The 15,817-nt window shown below is 42.0% G+C and overlaps 1 pseudogene; it reads left to right on the forward strand.

Annotated features, from left to right (window-relative positions):
• Positions 1–10,440: 10,440 nt before the first annotated feature.
• On the forward strand, positions 10,441–12,963 carry LOC111969313 (UDP-glucuronosyltransferase 2A1 pseudogene; annotated as a pseudogene).
• Positions 12,964–15,817: the final 2,854 nt, after the last annotated feature.

Raw genomic sequence — 15,817 nt, forward strand, 5'->3', positions numbered from 1 at the left:
GAAGCGAATATTTTTTTTAAACAATGAGAAAAAAGGCACAATCTGTAAACTAAAGAAATTCGCTGGTGAAATTGATCAGCGTGCAGCAATGTCCATCAGCCGGTGTGGAGAATGACAGCCTAGGAGGACAGGCCATTCATTCGCCGAGAACGACGAGCCCCCGTTCGCTGATTCAAGCAGCGAAGAGGGCAAACCAGAGGAGTCCGAGCATGCACTTCCACCAATGATGAAAGCTCTCTGGCTGAACAAGAACATGTGGTCGCACCAGGCCTAGCCACACCTCCAAACAATGTCGGCGAAGACCCTACTATCCCAGACTCAGATTCGTCGCTCCCGGTCCCGGATGACAGTGGTGGTGCTGCTGCTAAATCCGACTCCCAGACAAAAAACATAAAAGATCCTGGTGAGGGGCCAAAATATAGGAATGGATCTTTACGGGAGATGTTAGTGCAGGCTGGGCCACAGCCCTAAGGAGGGGAATTCCCCAAGAGATGAGGGGCAACGAAAGTTTTCGGTGGCCCACTACAATAGGGGGATATTGAACGGGGAGAGAGTGGAGAGACCAAGGCGTATCTATTCCAATAACGATGCAGCCTTCTGTTCTTGCTGYAAACTTTTCWCACACGAGTGCACATCTGCGCTGGCCAGGGATGGAAGCAGGGACTGGAACAATCTGTGCCACCTACTCAGCTCGCATGAGAAGTCGCATGACCACCTAGATAGTTTCCAGAGGTGGAAGGAGCTGGAGATCAGGCTGGTGTCCAAGCAAAGTCAGATGATTTGATTCCAGGACCATGGACAGCTACGGAGAGAAAACATCACTGATTGCAATGCAGCACCACAGCAGTGGAAAGAGGCCACTCTAGGTGGAGATTAAATAAATAAATGTTTGAAACTGATGTTGGACAATCAARTKCRAYATGTAACTAAACGAAATTCGTTAAGGCTGGGTCATTGACATGACGCTTATTTTACMCTGCTCCAGCGAAACGAGGCCCGCAATGCATTTATGAAAGCAGTTGTTTCCAAAGCTCAAATGATCTTACTCTGTTTTACAGTTGTACAGAACTATGACAATATATGTCAAATACGTTATATAAAAGTGTTAYTTTTATTGTTGTAATTGTAACAATTATGGGGTCGTGCCATTTKTGATAACAGGTGTGATATTATGAATAAGAAACGAGTTTTCCTACTATAGGTAGTAGGATGCATAGTGATAGCAACATTGTAACTCTCCGATGCAGGGGTTAAATACAATTGGATCTTATTTCTTCATCCCTCAATAAATAAGTGGTAATCCTACCTGTTTGACAAACATTTATCCTATCCATTGATGACGGTATAGCCAAATACTCAAGTACTATCGCATGCACTGATTAAATGTCTGGGAAGGGCTTGGTGTGTTTGACTAAGACCAGGGCTCGAATTGAGTGAGGGTATAACATACCCTTTGTTAATTAAAATGACATCTATTGTTTGCTTTATATTTTGAAGTAAATACATACAACGTATCCAGGTTATATCAAGCGTTCTATAACAATGTGTCACGTTCCTGACCTGTTTTTCTTTGTCTTGTATTTGTTTTAGTTGGTCAGGGCGTGAGTTGGGTGGGTTGGTCTAGGTTTGATTTTCTATGTTGGGATTTTGTGTTCGGCCTGGTATGATTCTCAATCAGAGACAGCTGTCAATCGTTATCCCTGATTGAGAATCATACTTAGGCAGCCTGGGTTTCACTTGTGTTTTGTGGGTGTTTGTTCCTGTGACTGTGTTTGGGCCACACAGGACTGTTTCGGGTTTGTCACGTTTGTTGGTTTTGTATTTTGAAGTGTTTTGTTGATTTTTCATTAAAATATGAACACTAACTACTCTGCATCTTGGTCCGATCCATGCTCCTCCTCGTCTGAAGAGGAGAACGACTACGACAGCCGTTACACAATGCTTATTGCATAATGGCAGGGCCGGTCTTAGACGTTATGCAGCCTTAGCCGAGACAAAAAAAAATTATCAAATAAAAGTTGGAGGAACAGAACATAATATCACCCCAAATAATAGGCCTATGCTACAAATGAAACCCAATTTTAAAGACATCTGGTTAGTAGGCTGTATTATCAGTTCAATGTTAATAACATTGAAAATATTAGGCTATCTGATTACATTGATAAAATCACCAATGCCGTGGATGTTCTGCCACCCTAGGTGAGACAATAATAATTACATCTTAGACATCCTTATGAATCTAAGCATGGCACTTTCAAAAGTTACTTTTCCTACCCAGGCAGCTGCTCTACTGATGCAGAAAACTGTAAGCTTCAACTGCTGGCTACTCGTCCTTTGTACAATGGCTTGCGAAAGTATTCACCCCCCTTGAAAATTTTCCTATTTTGTTGCCTTACAACCTGGAATTAAAATAGATTTTTTGGGGGGGTTCGTATCATTTGTAGATGCAAACTATTTTTTATTGTGAAGCAAACAAGAAATAAGACAAAAAAACGGAAAACTTGAGCATGCATAACTATTCACCCCCCCAAAGTCAATACTTTGTAGAGCCACCTTTAACAGCAATTACAGCTGCAAGTCTCTTGGGGTTTGGCTCTGTAAGCTTGGCACATCTAGCCACTGGGATTTTTGCCAATTCTTCAAGGCAAAACTGCTCCAGCTCCTTCAAGTTGGATGGGTTCCACTGGTGTACAACAATCTTTAAGTCATACCACAGATTCTCAATTGGATTGAGGTCTGGGCTTTGACTAGGACATTCCAAGACATTTAAATGTTTCCCCTTAAACCATTCNGTTTGTTTGTGGGTGATTGTTGCTGTGTCTGTGTTTGTTCACCACACGGTACTGTTTCGTTTCGTTCGTTCGTTTGTTCCTGTTCGTGCGTTCATATTTTATGTTCTCATGTTCAGGTCTGTTCACGTCGTTTTGTTGTTTTGTAGTTTATCAAGTGTTTTTCGTCTTCGTTATTATTATTTAAAAAATAATGTATTCAAACCATGCTGCATTTTGGTCCGATCCTTGCTCATCCTCAGACGAGGAGGAAGACGAGCGTTACAATAAGGCTGTAAAGCAGGGGTGGGCAACTCCTGTCCTCGAGGGCCTGATTGGTGTCACACTTTTTCTCCATCCCTAGCAAACACAGCTGATTAATCAAATTGCATTCTAAACTGACCATTGAAATTAGGTGATTATTGGAGTCAGGTGTGTTGGCTGGAGCTGGGACAAAACTGTGACACCAATCAGGCCCTCGAGGCCTGTAATTGCCCACCCCTGCTGTCTAGTAACACAACTTGGAAAAAGTCAAGGGGTGTGAATACTTACCGAAGTCACTGTATAAAGCGCCTTGCAAAAGTATTCATACCCCTTGGATTTCTTCCCATTTTATTGTGTTACAAAGTGGGATTGAAATGGATTTAATTGCTATTTTTTGTCAACAATCTACACAACATACTCTGTAATGTCAGTGGAAGAAAAATTCTTAAACATTTTCAAGATGAATAAAAATGTAATAACTAAAATATATTCGTTGCATAAGTATTCAGCTCCCTGAGTTTATACATGTTAGAATCACCTTTGGCATCGATTACAGCTCTGAGTCTTCTTGGGTAAGTCTCTAAGACCTTTGTCTCTGATGTAAAGCAGACTGAAGCAGGTTTTCCTCTAGGATTTTGCGTGTGCTTAGCTCCATAACGTTTATTTTTATACTGAAATACTCCCTATTTGCCGATGTCAAATATACCCATACTATGATGCAGCCACAACCATGTTTGAAAATAAGGAGGCAGTTACTGTGTTGTGTTGGATTTGCCCCAAACATTATGCTATGCATTTAGGCCAAAAAGTGTATTCATTTGCTCTCTGTTTTTTTTTGCAGTATTACTTTAGTGCCTTACTGTATTATCCTCCTTTTTTATTTTTTTTAAATCCCAGACCCCGCAGGAGGCCTTTTGCCGTCTGGTAGGCCGTCATTGTAAATAAGAATTTGTTCTTAACTGACTTGCCTAGTTAAATAAAGGTTAAATAAAAATGCAAAGACATGACAGATGCACATATGTATGATAACTGGTATCGCGCACAACGCAATATGTTTTAGTGGTAACTCCTCGATCACACCGACAGTGTTTTTGCAAAGTACATTCTTTCCAATGGAACGCTACGTTTGCCTTGAAGCATTGCGTTTGAGAGGCAGTTTCAGTGTGTTCTGTGTGGTGCAKTAATTATGTTGAACTTTTGTTGCACACATATACAGATGATGCTGCGTACCATTTGGCGCATTAAAGGTGTAATCAAGGCATAGTGTAGAAGGCTCAGATCAACATGGCACAGTTGCCATTATAATCGTTTTCCTTTATAATGTCGAAATAAAATGTCTCCAACCCGCATACCACACACTCACACACTGAAATCACATGTGTACGTTGTTTGCATACAATCAATTTAGAGAGTGCAAGGGAGCCTCAAATATCATTATTTCGTTTGCGTGGATCAAACAAAAACACCCTAATGATTGGTTGACAGTAGAGCCTCCCACAATGGAGTCGATGGCTGCAGGATGAAGTTGRTGAAGAGCCACTGCAGAAACTTGCAGTACAAATGCATGACCTTTGATCACATGATTTATGTGAAGTTCATGCAGTTGACATGTAGGCTCAAGTCAGACAATTTCTATCCCCATTATACAGGGCCGGCCCTCCCATTAGGAAGATTAGCCCGCCGCCTGTTGGCAGCACTTGAAATTGGGGCGGAATTTTGTACCATTGGCTGCGGTCCTCCGGGGCCCCAAACGGCTACTACCCGCCCGCGGCACACCAGCCACCAGCTCATAGCGTTGCTGCAGTTCCCGCCCAACCCATTCCGCTTCTCTCGAAATTCACTCCCACTACCTCTGGTAGCTATGGTTGTGTGTGTGTATATATATAATATATAATCCAACTGTGAATATCCAACTGTGAAACATTAATACAAATAATCTGCCGATTGTATTTTTCATGTTTGTGTGTGGAAGAAGACGATTAATGTCAGCTAGCTACTACTAGTGGATACAATTTTAGCTAAAAGTAATCATAAGAGAATTTGAAACAATTTGCTACATGTCTAAGAAACAAACTATCAGGAAGCGATATTTTTTTAACAAATGAGAAAAAGCACAATCTGTAAACTAAAGAAATTCGCTGGTGAATTGATCAGCGTGCAGCAATGTCATCAGCCGGTGTGGAGAATGACAGCCTAGGAGGACAGGCCATTCATTCGCGCGAACGACGAGCCCCGTTCGCTGATTACAGCAGCGAAGAGGGCAAACCAGAGGAGTCCGAGCATGCACTTCCACAATGATGAAAGCTCTCTGGCTGACAAGAACATGTGGTCGCACCAGCCCTAGCCACACCTCCAAACAATGTCGGCGAAGACCTTACTATCAGACTCAGATTCGCGCTCCGGTCCCGGATGACAGTGGTGGTGCTGCTGCTAAATCGACTCCCAGACAAAAAACATAAAAGATCCTGGTGAGGGCCAAAATATAGGAATGGACTTTACGGGAGATGTTAGTGCAGGCTGGCCACAGCCCTAAGGAGGGGATTCCCAAGAGATGAGGGGCAACGAAAGTTTCGGTGGCCCACTACAATAGGGAGTATTGAACGGGGAGAGAGTGGAGAGACCAAGGCGTATCTATTCAATAACGATGCAGCCTTCTGTCTTGCTGTAAACTTTTCTCACACGAGTGCACATCTGCGCTGGCCAGGATGGAAGCAGGGACTGGAACAATCTGTGCCACCTACTCAGCTCGCATGAGAAGTGGCATGACCACCTAGATAGTTTCCAGAGGTGAAGGAGCTGGAGGATCAGGCTGGTGTCCAAGCAAAGTCAGATGATTGATTCCAGGACCATGGACAGCTACGGAGAGAAAATCACTGATTGCAATGCAGCACCACAGCAGTGGAAAGAGGCACTCTAGGTGGAGATTAAATAATATAATGTTTGAAACTGATGTTGGACAATCAAGTTCGATATGTAACTAAACGAAATTCGTTAAGGTGGGTCATTGACATGACGCTTATTTACACTGCTCCAGCGAAACGAGGCCGCAATGCATTTATGAAGCAGTTGTTTCCAAAGCTCAAATGATCTTACTCTGTTTTACAGTTGTACAGAACTATGACAATATATGTCAAATACGTTATATAAAAGTGTTACTTTTTATTGTTGTAATTGTAACAATTATGGGGTCGTGCCATTTTTGATAACAGGTGTGATATTATGAATAAGAAACGAGTTTCTCCTCCTATAGGTAGTAGGATGCATAGTGATAGCAACATTGTAACTCTCCGATGCAGGGTTAAATACAATTGGATCTTATTTCTCATCCCTCAATAAATAAGTGGTAATCCTACCTGTTTGACAAACATTTATCCTATCCATTGATGACGGTATAGCCAAATACTCAAGTACTATCGCATGCACTGATTAAATGTCTGGGAAGGGCTTGGTGTGTTTGACAAGACCAGGGCTCGAATTGAGTGAGGGTATAACATACCTTTGTTAATTAAAATGACATCTATTGTTTGCTTTATATTTTGAAGTAATACATACAACGTATCCAGGTTATATCAAGCGTTCTATAACAATGTGTCACGTCCCTGACCTGTTTTTCTTTGTCTTGTATTTGTTTTAGTTGGTCAGGGCGTGAGTTGGGTGGGTTGGTCTAGGTTTGATTTTCTATGTTGGGATTTTGTGTTCGGCTGGTATGATTCTCAATCAGAGACAGCTGTCAATCGTTATCCCTGATTGAGAATCATACTTAGGCAGCCTGGGTTTCACTTGTGTTTTGTGGGTGTTTGTTCCTGTGACTGTGTTTGGGCCACACAGGACTGTTTCGGGTTTGCACGTTTGTTGGTTTTGTATTTTGAAGTGTTTTGTTGATTTTTCATTAAAATAGACAACTAACTATCTCGCTGGTCCGATCCATGCTCCTCCTCGTCTGAAGAGGAGAACGACTACGACAGCCGTTACACAATGCTTATTGCATAATGGCAGGGCCGGTCTTAGACGTTATGCAGCCTAGCCGAGACAAAAAAAATATATCAAATAAAAGTTGGAGGAACAGAACATAAATCACCCCAAATAATAGGCCTATGCTACAAATGAAACCCAATTTAAAGACATCTGGTTAGTAGGCTGTATTATCAGTTCAATGTTAAACATTGAAAATATTAGGTACGATTACATTGATAAAATCACCAATGCGTGGATGTTCTGACCCCTAGGTGAGACAATAATAATTACATCTTAGACATCCTTATGAATCTAAGCATGGCACTTTCAAAAGTTACTTTTCCTACCCAGGCAGCTGCTCTACTGATGAGAGAAAACTGTAAGCTTCAACTGCTGGCTACTCGTCCTTTGTACAATGGCTTGCGAAAGATTTCACCCCCTTGAAAATTTCCTATTTGTTGCCTTACAACCTGGAATTAAATAGATTTTTTGGGGGTTTCGTATCATTTGTAGATGCAAACTATTTTTTATTGTGAAGCAAACAAGAAATAAGACAAAAAACGGAAAACTTGAGCACATACTATTCCCCCCCAAAGTCAATACTTTGTAGAGCCACCTTTAACAGCAATTACAGCTGCAAGTCTCTTGGGGTTTGGCTCTGTAGCTTGGCACATCTAGCCACTGGATTTTTGCCAATTCTTCAAGGCAAAACTGCTCAGCTCCTTCAAGTTGGATGGGTCCACTGGTGTACAACAATCTTTAAGTCATACCACAGATTCTCAATTGGATTGAGGTCTGGGCTTTGACTAGGCCATTCCAAGACATTTAAATGTTCCCCTAAAACCATTGAGTGTTGCTTTAGCAGTATGCTAAGGGCATTGTCCTGCTGGAAGTGAACCTCCGTCCCAGTCTCAAATCTCTGGAAGACTGAAACAGGTTTCCCTCAAGAAATTCCCTGTATTAGCGCCATCCATCATTCCTTCAATTCTGACAGATTCCGATCGTCCCTGCCGATAAAACATCCTTGGTCGTCTTTTGGTAGAGAGTGGACCAAGGCGCAGCGGGAGAATACTCATGAGAATTTAATTGACAAGACGAACACTGACACGAAAATACACTTGATAATTACAAAACAACAAACGACGTTAACAGACCTGAACATGAGAACTACATAAACGAAGAACGCACGAACAGGAAAGAACGAAATGAACGAGACAGTACCGTGTGGTGTAAAACACAAACACAGCAACAATCACCCACAAACAAACAGTGTGAACAGCCACCTTAAATATGGTTCTCAATCAGAGGAAAGTAAAACACCTGTCCCTGATTGAGAACATATCAGGCTAGTTAACATGAACCCAACATAGAACACATAACATAGAATGCCCACCCCATCTCACGCCCTGACCATACTAAACAAAATACAAAAACAACGGAAAACAGGTCAGGAACGTGACACATCCCCACCGCTTGATGCTTCACCACCATGTTTCACTGTGGGAATGGGTTCTTGGGGTGATAAAGGTGTTTGGTTTGCACCAGAAATAGCGTTTTCCTTGATGGTCAAAAAGCCTAATTTTAGTCTCATCTGACCAGAGTTCCTTCTTCCATATGTTTGGGGAGTCTACAACAGCTTTTTGGCGAACACCAAACGTGTTGCTTATTTTTTTCTGTAAGCAATGGCTTTTTTTCTGGCACTCTTCCATAAAGACCCAACTCTGTGGAGTGTATGGCTAAAGTGGTCCTATGGACAGATACTCCAATCTCCGCTGTGGAGCTTTGCAGCTCCTTAGCGGTTTCTTTGTCCTTTGTGCCTCTCTTATTTAATGCCCTCCTTGCTTGGTCCATGAGTTTTGGTGGGCGGCCCTCTCTTGGCAGGTTTGTTGTGGTGCCATATCTTTCCATTTTTTAAAATATATTTAATGGTGATCGTGGGAGTTCAACGTTCAGATATTTTTTATAATCCATCCCTGATCTGTACTTCTCTACAACTTTGTCCCTGACCTGTTTGGAGAGCTCCTTGGTCTTCATGGTGCCGCTTGCTTGGTGTGCCCTTGCTTAGTGGTGTTGCAGACTCTGGGGCCTTTCAGAACAGGTGTATATATACTGAGATAATGTGACAGATCATGTGACACTTAGATTGCACACAGGTGGACTTTATTTAACTAATTATGTGACCGGATCCTGTTTAGGGGCTTCATAGCAAAGGGGGTGAATACATATGCAAGCACCACTTTTCCATTTTTAATTTTTTTTAATTGTTTGAAACAAGTTATTTTTTCCATTTCACTTCACCAATTTAAACAATTTTGTGTATGTCCATTACATTAAATCCAAATAAAAATCAATTTAAATTACAGGTTGTAATGCAACAAAATAGGACAAACGTCCAGAGGGATGAATACTTTTGCAAGGCACTGTATAACCAAACAACAGTGCTTCCCTAAAAGCTGCCTGTGTTTAAACAAACATCTTCTCTTTTCAGAAAGAGAACAGCTCAATTAATAAAGACAGAATAGCAAAGTCAAATGTATTTTATCTCCTCGATAATCGTGATCTTGTTTGGTGTGGGGGGACAAAATAAATTTATGCACGATGGCGCATCATGGCCCCAGGCGCGCAGCCGCTTTGGGTTCCGTTTAAGGCATCACCGAGTTAAGCTTTGAAAGGTGGTGAGCAACTTGATAAAAGCGATCGGCTCGAACGCACCCATTCAATGTGCTGAGAAGTCTACGGTTTTGAAAAACAAAAATAGAAGAAGCATTTGAACATTGTGGGAGCCAACGCAGATGTCTAGAGTCTATACTGATTTCCCCTCTTCCTCTCTGATTTCCGAGATTATTACAAATACCTACGAATTGATTTACAACCAGAATGGCTCTGAAATAGGCTTCATTTCAAATTCTTTGTTCTTTGGATGAAAACCGGAACGTAAGCCTTCAATTAGATTAGGTCCGCATGTATGGATTCTGTCGTGRCGTTATTTGTTCACACTCACGACAGATTGTTGATTCGGAGCTACTGTCAAATATAATACAATGTTAACGTGTAGCCTGACATTAGGATGTGAAATAGGTTTCACYTCTGCGAAATATACAGAATTTGATAATTTCCTAACGTTCAAGAGACATTTATATCGGAGAAGAAAATAATTTATCTCTCAGAATGAAAGATTATACTGTATTACGTAATCAATCTTTTGTCATGAAAAGTTGTTTAAACTTTAAAGTATCAATATTGTGGATAGTGTAGGGACTTATTTGTAGCGAAAAAAATTATAATTAAGCATCACAATCAAGCCTGTTTTTATTTTTTCTCATGTAAAAAAAGTATTTCTCTGACAGTGAAAGATTATACTGTATTACTCTAAACTTTAAAGTAGGCCAATCAATATTGTGGACAGTGTAGGGCCTTATTTGTAGCCTAAAGAAAAAAAAAGGTATGCCTGTTTTAATTCTTCTCATATCAAAACATAATTTTATTAGATTTATTTGACCTTATTTTTGTATATTTCAGGTAAAATTGATGCATGCTTATGTGAAGCAGCTAGTGAAGATGTGTCTCCCTGGTATCTTCATTKTTACCCTGTTGACCCTCTCAATTCCTGCTGTCCATGGTGGGAAAGTCCTGGTGTTTCCTCAAGACGGCAGCCACTGGGTCAACATGAAGGTCATTATTGAAGCGCTGCATTCAAGAGGTCACAGTGTGTCAGTAGTACGGCCATCAGACAGCTGGTACATCAAGGAGACCTCCCCTCACTACAGTTCAATCACAATTGATATTCCAGGTGGAGCTGATGAGGAATTCTTTCGCTCATTTGTGTCAAGACTAATACAGATAAAGAGAGAGGGAAACTCTGCTTGGACTCGTTTTAGTTTGGACATGGAGTTGAAGGACGGGTTATTTGAAATCCACCGCAAAGTGTGTGAGATGGTAATCCAAATGTTAGAGAATAAACAGTTGATGCAGTCTATTAGAGAAACCAAGTATGACTTGGTTCTGACAGACCCATTAAGCGGGGGAGGCGTTGTGCTGGCGCACTATTTAAATGTGCCCCTTGTTTTCAATGTTAGATGGACTATAGCTGGTGAGGGTCATTTTGTTATTGCTCCCTCTCCGCTATCTTACGTTCCAATTCCTGCTGCAGAGTTAACAGACAAGATGAGTTTTTTTCAGAGGGTCCGTAACATCCTTGTTTATATCGTCAGGCAGTATCTGTACAGACAGACAGTGGGGCCTCATTATTCCGCTTTGGTTAGTCGTTACTTTGGTCCTGAGGTCGACTACTTCTCATTGTTTCAAGCTGCTGATTTATGGCTCATGAGAGTTGACTTTGTGTTTGAGTTCCCTCGTCCCACCATGTCTAATGTTATCTATATRGGAGGGTTCCAATGTAAACCTGCCAAGCCTCTTCCCCAAGAACTGGAGGAGTTTGTTCAGAGTTCTGGGGTGCAKGGCRTCATTATCATGTCTTTGGGRACTTTAATTGGRCARCTTCCACATGATATAGCTGATGAGATAGCTGCTGCTTTTGCCCAACTGTCTCAGAAGGTAATCTGGAGGTACAAAGGAGAAAGGCCAGCTACTCTGGGAAACAACACCTTACTAGTTGACTGGATGCCTCAGAATGATCTTTTAGGACACCCTAAGACAAGGCTGTTTGTAGCTCACGGAGGAACAAATGGGATTTTCGAGGCTATCTACCACGGTGTTCCAATAGTAGGCCTTCCTCTAGTGTTCGACCAACCTGACAATCTTTCTAGAATGAAAGTGAACAACATTAGATAGAAACACATTCTCCCAGGCCTTACAGGAAGTTCTGAATGAGCCAACCTACAGGATGAACATGCGGAGACTATCCAGGCTACACAGGGACGTGCCAATAGAGCCCCTGGACACTGCCCTYTTCTGGATTGAGTTTGTCATGAGACACAAAGGTGCAGCTCACCTGCGTACAGAGTCCTACAGAATCCCCTGGTACTCCTCCCACTCTGTAGATGTAATGGTGTTTTTACTGACTGTTGTGCTTCTTATTCTGCTGATTACTGTTGCCTTGATCAGGTGTTTATACTTCAGGATGTGTAGTAGACAAAAAATTCAACATGAATGAAATTATTTGAGAAGGCCATTGTGTATTGGCTTGAATAGAAACATTTCTTGGGCCACTATACCTATTTTGCCAATTGGACTTGGACCCCTCTGCGACTCGGAACCCTACTAATCCATCACAACTGGTCTATCAACATCACCGCACGAGGAGGCTAAAACATACTTTCCTCCGTCGCGACGTCCCTCCAAGGCCCTTCTGCTAGCTTGCTAGCCCCGGCCTGATAGCTGTCTGAATCGCCGTGTCTCCAGCCAGCCCAACCACTCACTGGACCCCTATGATCACTCGGCTATGCATGCCTCTCCCTAATATCAATATGCCTTGTCCATTACTGTCCTGGTTAGTGATTACTGTCTTATTTCACTGTAGAGCCTCTAGCCCTGCTCAATGTGATAATTTTATTTTTTATTTTTTTATCTGTGTTTCCTGGACCGTCTATCTTCCATTTAAAGGGGTATCAACCAGACTCCTTTTCCAATGGCTTCCTCAGGCTGTGACCAGGCTTTAGACATAGTTTCAGGCTTTTATTTTGAAAAATGAGCTCCATTTTTCAAAAGTAGTCAGGTGTCCTCTGAATAGTTCCTGCGCGCCAGAGAGGAGCTCCCCATTTTCCTTTTCTCTCTTAATGAATAGGTTATGGTCCGGTTGAAATATTATCGATTATGTTTGTTAAAAACAACCTGAGGATTGATTATAAAAAACATTTGACATGTTTCTACGACCATTACGGATACTTTTTGGAATTTGTCGAACGGAACAAGGCTTTGGTTTTCTGAACATAATGCGCAACCCAAATGGCGTTTTTTTGTGATAAAAGTAATATTTATCGAACAAAAAGAACATTTGTTGTGTAACTGGGAGTCTCGTGAGTGCAAACATCCGAAGATTATCAAAGGTAAGCAATTAATTTGATTGCTTTTCTGACTTTCGTGACCATGCTAATTTGGGGCTAGCTGTTGTAGCATTGATTGATACACTCACAAAAGCTTAAATTTCTTTCGCTGTAAAGCATATTTTCAAAATCTGACACGATAGGTGGATTAACAACAAGCTAAGCTGTGTTTTGGTATATTTCACTTGTGATTGCATGATTATAAATATTTTTAGTAATATTTTTTAATCTGATACGTTTGGGAATTTTCATCTTCCTTTCAGGACCGGAACGAGGCTGTAGTTTTCTCAACATAATGCGCAACCCAAATGGCGTTTTTTTTGTTATAAAAGTAATATTTATCGAACAAAAAGAACATTTATTGTGTAACTGGGAGTCTCGTGAGTGCAAACATCCGAAGATTATCAAAGGTAAGCAATTAATTTGATTGCTTTTCTGACTTTCGTGACCATGCTAATTTGGGGCTAGCTGTTGTAGCATTGATTGATACACTCACAAAAGCTTAAATTTCTTTCGCTGTAAAGCATATTTTCAAAATCTGACACGATAGGTGGATTAACAACAAGCTAAGCTGTGTTTTGGTATATTTCACTTGTGATTGCATGATTATAAATATTTTTAGTAATATTTATGCATTTGGCGCCCTGCAATTTTAGCGGGTTGTTTAGGAAAGTGATCCCGTAAAAGGGATCCATAGCGCAGAGAAGTTAAACGTCTCTAGAGACAATATCTCTCCCATCATTACTCGATGCCTAGGTTTACCTCCAATGTACTCACATCCTACCATACCTTTGTCTGTACATTATGCCTTGAATCTATTCTATTGCGCCCAGAAACCTGCTCCTTTTACTCTCTGTTCCAAACGTATTAGACGACCAGTTCTTATAGCCTTTAGCTGTACCCTTATCCTACTCCTCCTCTGTTCCTCTGGTGATGAATAGGAGCTCCACTCCTATTCCCCAGGTGCTCTCATTTGTTGACTTCTGTAACCGTAAAAGCCTTGGTTTCATGCATGTTAACATTAGAAGCCTCCTCCTTAAGTTTGTTTAATTCACTGTTTTAACACACTCTGCCAACCCGGATGTCCTAGCCTTGTCTGAATCCTGGCTTAGGAAGACCACCAAAAACCCTGAAATTTCCATCCCTAACTATAACATTCTCCGACAAGATAGAACTGCCAAAGGGGGCGGTGTTGCAATCTACTGCAGAGATAGCCTGCAGAGTTCTGTCTTACTATCCAGGTCTGTACCAAAACAATTCGAGCTTCTACTTTTAAAAATCGACCTTTCCAGAAACAAGTCTCTCACCGTTGCCGCTTGCTATAGACCACCCTCTGTCCCCAGCTGTGCCCTGGACACCATATGTGAATTGATTGCCCCCCATCTATCTTCAGAGTTTGTGCTGCTAGGTGACCTAAACTGGGACATACTTAACACCCCGGCCATCCTATAATCTAAGCTTGATGCCCTCAATCTCACACAAATTATCAATGAACCCACCAGGTACAACCCCAAATTCGTTAACACGGGCACCCTCATAGATATCATCCAAACCAACTTGCCTTCCAAATACATCTCTGCTGTTTTCAACCAAGATCTCAGCGATCACTGCCTCATTGCCTGCATCCGTAATGGGTCTGCGGTCAAACGACCACCCCTCATCACTGTCAAACGCTCCCTAAAACACTTCAGCGAGCAGGCCTTTCTAATCGACCTGGCCCGGGTATCCTGGAAGGATATTGACCTCATCCCGTCAGTAGAGGATGCCTGGTTATTCTTTAAAAGTGCCTTACTCACCATCTTAAATAAGCATGCCCCACTCAAAAAATGTAGAACCAGGAACAGATATAGCCCTTAGTTCYCTCCAGACCTGACTGCCCATGACCAGCACAAAAACATCCTGTGGCGTTCTGCATTAGCATCGAATAGCCCCCGTGATATGCAACTTTCCAGGGAAGTTAGGAACCAATATACATACACAGGCAGTTAGGAAAGCTAAGGCTAGCTTTTTCAAGCAGAAATTTGCTGTAGCACAAACTCAAAAAAGTTCTGGGACACTGTAAAGTCCATGGCGAATAAGAGCACCTCTTCCCAGCTGCCCACTGCACTGAGGCTAGGAAACACTGTCACCACCGATAAATCCACTATAATTGAGAATTTCAATAAGCATTTTTCTACGGCTGGCCATGCTTTCCACTTGGCTCCCTACCCCGGTCAACAGCCCTGCACCCCCCACAGCAACTCGCCCAAGCCTCCCCCATCTCTCCTTCACCCAAATCCAGATAGCTGATGTTCTGAAAGAGCTGCAAAATCTGGACCCCTACAAATCAGCCGGGCTAGACAATCTGGACCCTCTCTTTATAAAAATGATCTGCCGAAATTGTTGCAACCCCTATTACTAGCCTGTTCAACCTCTCTTTCTTTCGTATCATCTGAGATTCCCAAAGATTGGAAAGCTGTCACGCTCATCCCCCTCTTCAAAGGGGCAGACACTCTAGAACCAAACTGCTACAGACCTATATCTATCCTACCCTGCCTTTCTAAGGTCTTCGAAAGCCAAGTTAACAAACAGATTACCGACCATTTCGAATCCCACCGTACCTTCTCCGCTATGCAATCTGGTTTCAGGTCATGGGTGCACCTCAGCCACGCTCAAGGTCCTAAAACGATATCATAATCGCCATCGATAAGAGACATTAATGTGCAGCCGTATTCATCGACCTGGCCAAGGCTTTCGACTCTGTCAATCACCACATTCTTATCGGCAGACTCGACAGCCTTCGTTTCTCAAATGATTGCCTCGCCTGGTTCACCAACTACTTCTCTGATA

The sequence above is a fragment of the Salvelinus sp. IW2-2015 genome, linkage group LG10 (genome assembly GCF_002910315.2).
Source record: "Salvelinus sp. IW2-2015 linkage group LG10, ASM291031v2, whole genome shotgun sequence".
NCBI lineage: Eukaryota > Metazoa > Chordata > Actinopteri > Salmoniformes > Salmonidae > Salvelinus > Salvelinus sp. IW2-2015.